The sequence below is a fragment of the Salmo salar genome, chromosome 10, assembly GCF_965601325.2.
Source record: "Salmo salar chromosome 10, fSalSal1, whole genome shotgun sequence".
NCBI classification, from domain to species: domain Eukaryota; kingdom Metazoa; phylum Chordata; class Actinopteri; order Salmoniformes; family Salmonidae; genus Salmo; species Salmo salar.
Window position 1 is genome coordinate 77,085,670 of NC_138300.1, and position 6,854 is coordinate 77,092,523.

The following is a 6,854-nucleotide window of genomic DNA, read 5'->3' on the forward strand; positions in this document are numbered from 1 at the left end:
ACTATAAGAAAAATGTTATTACCTTTGCTGTCTTCGTCAGAATGCACTCCCAGGACTTCTACTTCAATAACAAATGTTGGTTTGGTCCAAAATAATCCATCTTTATATCCAAACAGCGGCGCTTTGTTCGTGCGTTCAAGACACTATCCGAAAGGGTAAATAAGGGTGGCGAGCATGGCGCAATTCGTGACAAAAAAATTCTAAATATTCCATTACCGTACTTCGAAGCATGTCAACCGCTGTTTAAAATCAATTTTTATGCCATTTTTCTCATAAAAAAGCGATAATATTCCGACCGGGAATCTGCGTTTAGGTAAACAGACAAAAGAAAAGAAAGCATTCGGTCGACTCGGGCACGCGCCTAAGCCCATAGTACTCTGAGCGGCCACTTGCCAAAAGCGATAAAGTGTTTCAGCCAGAGCCTGCCTCGATATCGTTCAGCTTTTTCCCGGGCTCTGAGAGCCTATGGGAGCCGTAGGAAGTGTCACGTTATTGCAAAGATCCTCAGTCTTCAATAAAAAGAGCCAAGATGAAACACTACTTCTCAGACAGGCCACTTCCTGCATGAAATCTTCTCAGGTTTTGGCCTGCCATATGAGTTCTGTTATACTCACAGACACCATTCAAACAGTTTTAGAAACTTTAGGGTGTTTTCTATCCAAAGCCAATAATTATATGCATATTCTAGTTACTGGGCAGGAGTAGTAACCAGATTAAATCGGGTACGTTTTTTATCTGGCTGTGTCAATACTGCCCCCTAGCCCTAACACGTTAACATACTGACTGATGTCTTGAGATGTTGCTTCAATATATCCACATGATTTTCCTACCTCATGATGCCATCTATTTTGTGAAGTGCACCAGTCCCTCCTGCAGCAAAGCACCCCCACAACATGATGCTGCTACCCCCGTGCTTCACGTTGGGATGGTGTTCTTCGGGCTTGCAAGACTCCCCCTTTTACCTCCAAACATAACAATGGTCATTATGGCCAAACAGTTCTATTTTTGCTTCATCAGACCAGAGGATATTTTCCAAAAAGTACGATCTTTGTCCCCATGTGCAGTTGAAAACCATAGTCTGGTTTTTTTATGGTGGTTTTGGAGCAGTGGCTTCTTCCTTGCTGAGCGGCCTTTCAGGTTATGACGATATTGGTGTCACGTCCTGACCAGCAGAGGGTGTTGTTGTGTAGTTTTGGTCAGGACGTGGCAGAGTATGTCTGTGTATGTGTGTTCTGGGTGTTGTATTTCTATGTGGGTCTGTGTGGCTCCCGATCAGGGACAGCTGGTTATCATTGTTCCTGATTGGAAGTCATATAATTAGGAGTATGTTTGTCACTTGGGGTTGTGGGTGGTTGTGCTAACACGGCTAGTTTTGGTATGTACGTAGCCTGTTAGCCGTTTTTGTTTATTGTTTTTTCCCATGGATACTTTGCTCTTATATTTTAAAAATATGAGTATCCACATTTCACCTGCTGCAGTTTGGTCTCTTCAACACGGCTGTAATTATGACAATAGGACTCGTTTTACTGTGGATATAGATACTTTGTACCTGTTTCCTCCAGCATCTTCACAAGGTCCTTTGCTGTTGTTCTGGGATTAATTTGCATTTTTCACACCCAAGTACGTTCATCTCTAGGAGACAGAACGCGTATCCTTCCTGAGCGGTATGACGGCTGCGTGGTCCCATGGTGTTTATACTTGCGTACTATTGTTTGTACATATGAACGTGGTACCTTCAGGCATTTGGAAATTGCTCCCAAGGATGAACCAGACTTGTGGAGGTCTAACAAAAAAATTCTGGAGTCTTGGCTGATTTCTTTTGATTTTCCCATGATGTCAAGCAAAGAGGCACTGAGTTTGAAGGTAGGCCTTGAAATACATCCACAGGTATACCTCCAATTTACTCAAATGATGTCAATTAGCCTATCAGAAGCTTCTAAAGCCATTACATAATTTTTGGGAATTTTCCAAGCTGTTTAAAGGCACAGTCAACTTAGTGTATGCAAACTTCTGACCCACTGGAATTGTGACACAGTGAATTATAAGTGAAATAATCTGTCTGTAAACAATTGTTGTAAAAATTACTTGTGTCATGCACAAAGTAATGTCCTAACCGACCTGCCAAAACTATAGTTTGTTAACAAGAAATTTGTGGAGTGGTTGAAAAACAAGATTTAATGACTCAAATTTAAGTGTATGTAAACTTCCTATTTCAACTGTACATTTGATTAGCTACTTGATTTCAAGTTGATAGCAAGTTATAGTTGGCTGACTTTGGGCTAAACATTGCTAGCTAGCTAGCTTTGCTAGCTGACGTTAGTTGCTACTTGCTAGCAACAAGATTGCAACATGTTACAGATTGCATTTGTCTAATATGTCACTAATTTTTGTGTAAAACGTTTGTTTTAACATTCAGAAAATATTTATATCTGTAGGCCTTCATGCCAGACCACCCTTCTTTTCTTTGTGGTAGGCCGTTAAAGCTCGTGAAACTGCCATGTCCGTTTGGGATATTACAACAAAAAAGTTACTTCAAACAACAAACACTGTTTCCCCTAATGTTGATTCCATCATTAAGGTGCGTTAGGTAGTGGGATTAGTCTGCATTGATAGTGACCTGACCAGTCACACAACTCAAACAGTCATGTCTTGAACTGGTCCCATTCTGTGTGCGTAGAGGGGCTGGTCCAAGCCAAGGTACAGACAGTGCATACTGTATCATGGTGGTGTCTACTGCACGCACTATGTTCTGTCCCTGTCAATCATTATTAAACTACACCCACCCAGCTCTTTCAAGTTTCAGCCAGTGGGCATTGGTAATTTTAGTGCACAGCCTTGGCAGGGACTGTGGCTAAGTAATGATAGGCAAGTGTAAAGGTGACATCAAGGTTATTATAGTTTTGTGATTGAATGTGAGTTTTTATTTCTGTTTGTTTTTAGATATTAAATAATAATCAGTTTAGTTTCAGTTTTCTGACTTGATTTTCTAGTTTTTTTTAGTGTCAGTTTGATAAAAACATTTATACTTAGTTTTTATATTATTTAGTTTCAGTTTTAGGGACAGAAAGTAGCCTATGCGTGGAAAGCTAGGAGCCATTAACAGTGCCTTCAGAAATTATTCGTACCCCTTGACCTATTGCACATTTTGTTGTGTTACAGCCTGAATTCAAAATGGATTAAATATTTGTTTTTTTCTCACCCATCTACACACAATACGCCATAATGACAAAGTTAAAACATGTTTTTAGACATTTTAGCAAATTTATTGAAAATGAAATACAGAAATATCTCATTTACATAAGTATTCTCACCCCTGAGTCAATACATGTTAGAATCCCCTTTGGCAGCGACTAAATCTGTGATTCTTTCTGGATAAGTCTAAGTTTTGCACACCTGGATTGTACAATATTTGTACATTATTCTTAAAAAAATTATTCAAGCTCTGTCAAGTTGTTTGTTGATCATTGATAGACAGGCATTTTCAAGTCTTGCCATAGATTTGAAGCCAATTTAAGTCAAAACTGTAACTAGGCCACTAAAGAACATTACATGTCTTCTTGGTAAGCAACTCCAGTGTAAATTTGGCCTTGTCTTTTAGGTTATTGTACTGCTGAAAGGTGAATTTCTCTCCCAGTGTCTGTTGGAAAGCAGACTGAAGCAGGTTTTCCTCTAGGATCTTGCCTGTGATTAGCTATTCTGTTTATTTTCATCAACAACCAAAAAATCCCAACTCCTTGCTGATGACAAGTATCATGTCACCATTACTCAACATGATGCAGCCACCAACAATGTATGAAGAGTGGAACTCAGTGATGTGTTGTGTTTGCACCAAACATAACACTTTGTATTCAGGACATGAAATGTGTTTCTTTGCCACATTTTTTGCAGTTTTACTTTAATGTCTTGTTGCAAACAGGATGCATGTTTTGGAATATTTGTATTCTGTACAGGCTTCTTAATTTTCACTCTGTTTTCACTCTGACATTTAGATTAGTATTGTGGAGTAACTACAATGTTGTTGATCCATCCTCAGTTTTCCACTATCACAGGCATTGAACTCTGTAAGTGTTTTAGTCACCATTGGCCTAATGGTGAAATCCCTGAGCGGTTTCCTTCCTCTCCGGCAACTGAGTTAGGAAGGACACCTGTATCTTTGATGTGACTGGGTATATTGATACACCATCCAAAGTGTAATTAATAACTTCACCATGCTCAAAGGTATATTCAATGTCTGCTTTTTTATTTGATTACCCATCTAGGTCCCTTCTTTGCAAGGCATTGGAAAACCTCCCTGGTCTTTGTGGTTGAATCTGTGTTTGAAATTCACTGCTTGACTGAGGGACCTTACAGATTATTTTACAGTATGTGCGGGGTACAGAGTGGAGGTAGTCATTCAAAAATCATGTTAAATACTATTACTGCACACAGAATGAGTCCATGCAACGTATTGTGACTTGTTAAGCACATTTCTACTCCTGAAACGTATTTAGGCTTGCCATAACAAAGGCATTGAATACTTATTGACTCAAGACATTTCAGCTTTAAATGTTTTACTAATTTGCAAAAATGTCTAAAAACAATTCCACTTTGGCATTATGGGGTATTGTGTGTAGGCACAGTGACACAACATTTCCATTTAATCTATTTTATTCAGGATGTAACACAACAAAATGTGGAAAAGGTCAAGGGGTGTAAATACTTTCTGAAGGCACTGTATGTTTGTAGGCTTATAGTTTATTTTGGGATGTCAATTCTTGCCACTGGGGGGCAGTAATGCATAAAGTAATAGACCAGGACCATGGACTTAACGTCTCTGTATCTGTGTAATAATGAACGATCTCTTAAACCAAGAGCATTGTATTTGGTACAAATCATTCCCTAAATTCTAGACCTCAGCTGAATCTGGTAATGAATGGTGTGGCTGTTGAACAAGTTGAGGAGACTAAATTACTTGGTGTTACCTTAGATTGTAAACTCATGGTTAAAACAGATTCAATGGTTGTAAATATTGGGAGAGGTCTGTCCGTAATAAGGAGATGCTCTGCTTTTTTTATACCACACTCCACAAAGCAAGTCCTGCAGGCTCTAGTTTTATCTCATCTTGATTATTGTCCAGTCATATGGTCAAGGGCTGCAAAGAAAGACCTAGTTAAGCTGCAGCTTGTCCAGAACAGTCACACGTCTTGCTCTTCACTGTAATCAGAGGGCTGATATTAATACTATGCATGCCAGTCTCTCTTGGCTAAGCGTTGAGGAAAGGCTGACTGCGTCACTTCTTTTTATAAGAAACATGTGTTGGAAATTCCAAATTGTTTGCATAGTCAACTTACGCACAGCACTGACACACACTTACGCCACCGGGGGTCTTTAAAAAAAAAACAAATAAAGCAACACTTCACTGCACAATGCCTCTCCCGCATGTGACCTATTTCTGTGTATGTACCGACATGTATGCACACGTTTTTAAATGGATGTAAATTGTAAAGTCTTTTGTCTGTAATGTGTTTTTCGTTATGTGTCGGACCCCAGTAAGACGAGCTGTCACCATTGGCGTCGGCTAATGGGGATCCTATTCAAATCAAAGATGCTGTCTGTGAGCATGTGCTGCACCATTGAGGACATCTCCATCTTCAAATAGTCCATTTTACTTCTTCACAAGTAAAATTAATTGGCTGATCTCTCCTGATGACCTGGCTGTCAAGACTCCAAACTGGTAATCAGGTCATGCCAACCGGGTCATCAGGAGACATCAGCCAATGAAGTTGGAAGCCCCACCCAGTTGACAATTTTTTTTACAAAAGTCCTCAATGGCGCCACCCATGCTAACAGTCTTTTGGCCACTAGAGGACTCCATAGCCAGGACGTAGGTTTGGTTAGGTTTCAATTATAACTCCATCTTAATGTCACTTGGATTTAAAGGACAAGCACCTAGACTGGTGCAAAAATATGGCTGGAAGGAAACTCTTGCCTGTGTTTTTAAACAAATCCAATATTTATTTATTTTTTACTTTAGTAGATGTAAGACGAGTCAATTACTTTTACCTGACAGAGAGAGGAAAACAAATGTAGGCATTTTACATGTTTATTTACATTAGACATTTAGCAGACACTTATCCAGAGCGACTTACACGAGTGCATACATTTTCATACTGTTCATGTAATATTCAAATTAAATCACTGACTAACCCCTTCAAATAAGGTTAATAAAAACAGCAAAAACTTAATACAACACTTCACAAATCTATCAGTCCACAGCCAACCAGTGTGCGTGCACGTGTGTTCAACCAAACAAGAGTCTGGTCCATCTTCAAGATGACTGCGTTCCAGAGAGGTGGTTGTTCGGTTTCTCAAGCCTGATGACCAGACAGAACATTCTCTCCATGAACACTTGGGATGCAGAAACCAGATCCAGTGCCGCAGGGCACAGCTTTGGATAAAACCATCCTTGTCTGCCAGAACTGGAGAGGAGACTCTAAACATGCCCCCCCCTTTCACCTCTTCCAGGTATTTCCGCAGCTCACACGTGGCACTTAATTCCCCAGCCAGGTTGACCCTCCGGGTGGAGAGTGACCTGAGACACAATCTTCGATGCGACTAAGTTATATTTCTTAAGCACTGTGGTCGAGACGCTTGCTGGATTCATCGTGCTGGCATCTTCCTGGGGTCCAGGTGCTCTATGGCTGAAGTACAAAAGACAGCATACCTACTTTATGGACGGGATAATGTCTAGGTCGATTTGAGTCAACGGGCTCTTTTTCTAAACAATATTTTAGATTTACAGATTTTGATTGGGGTCCGTTTCTGTTCAGAGGAAACAAACATTTATATAACTAGCCCACGCAATTGTGCATTTT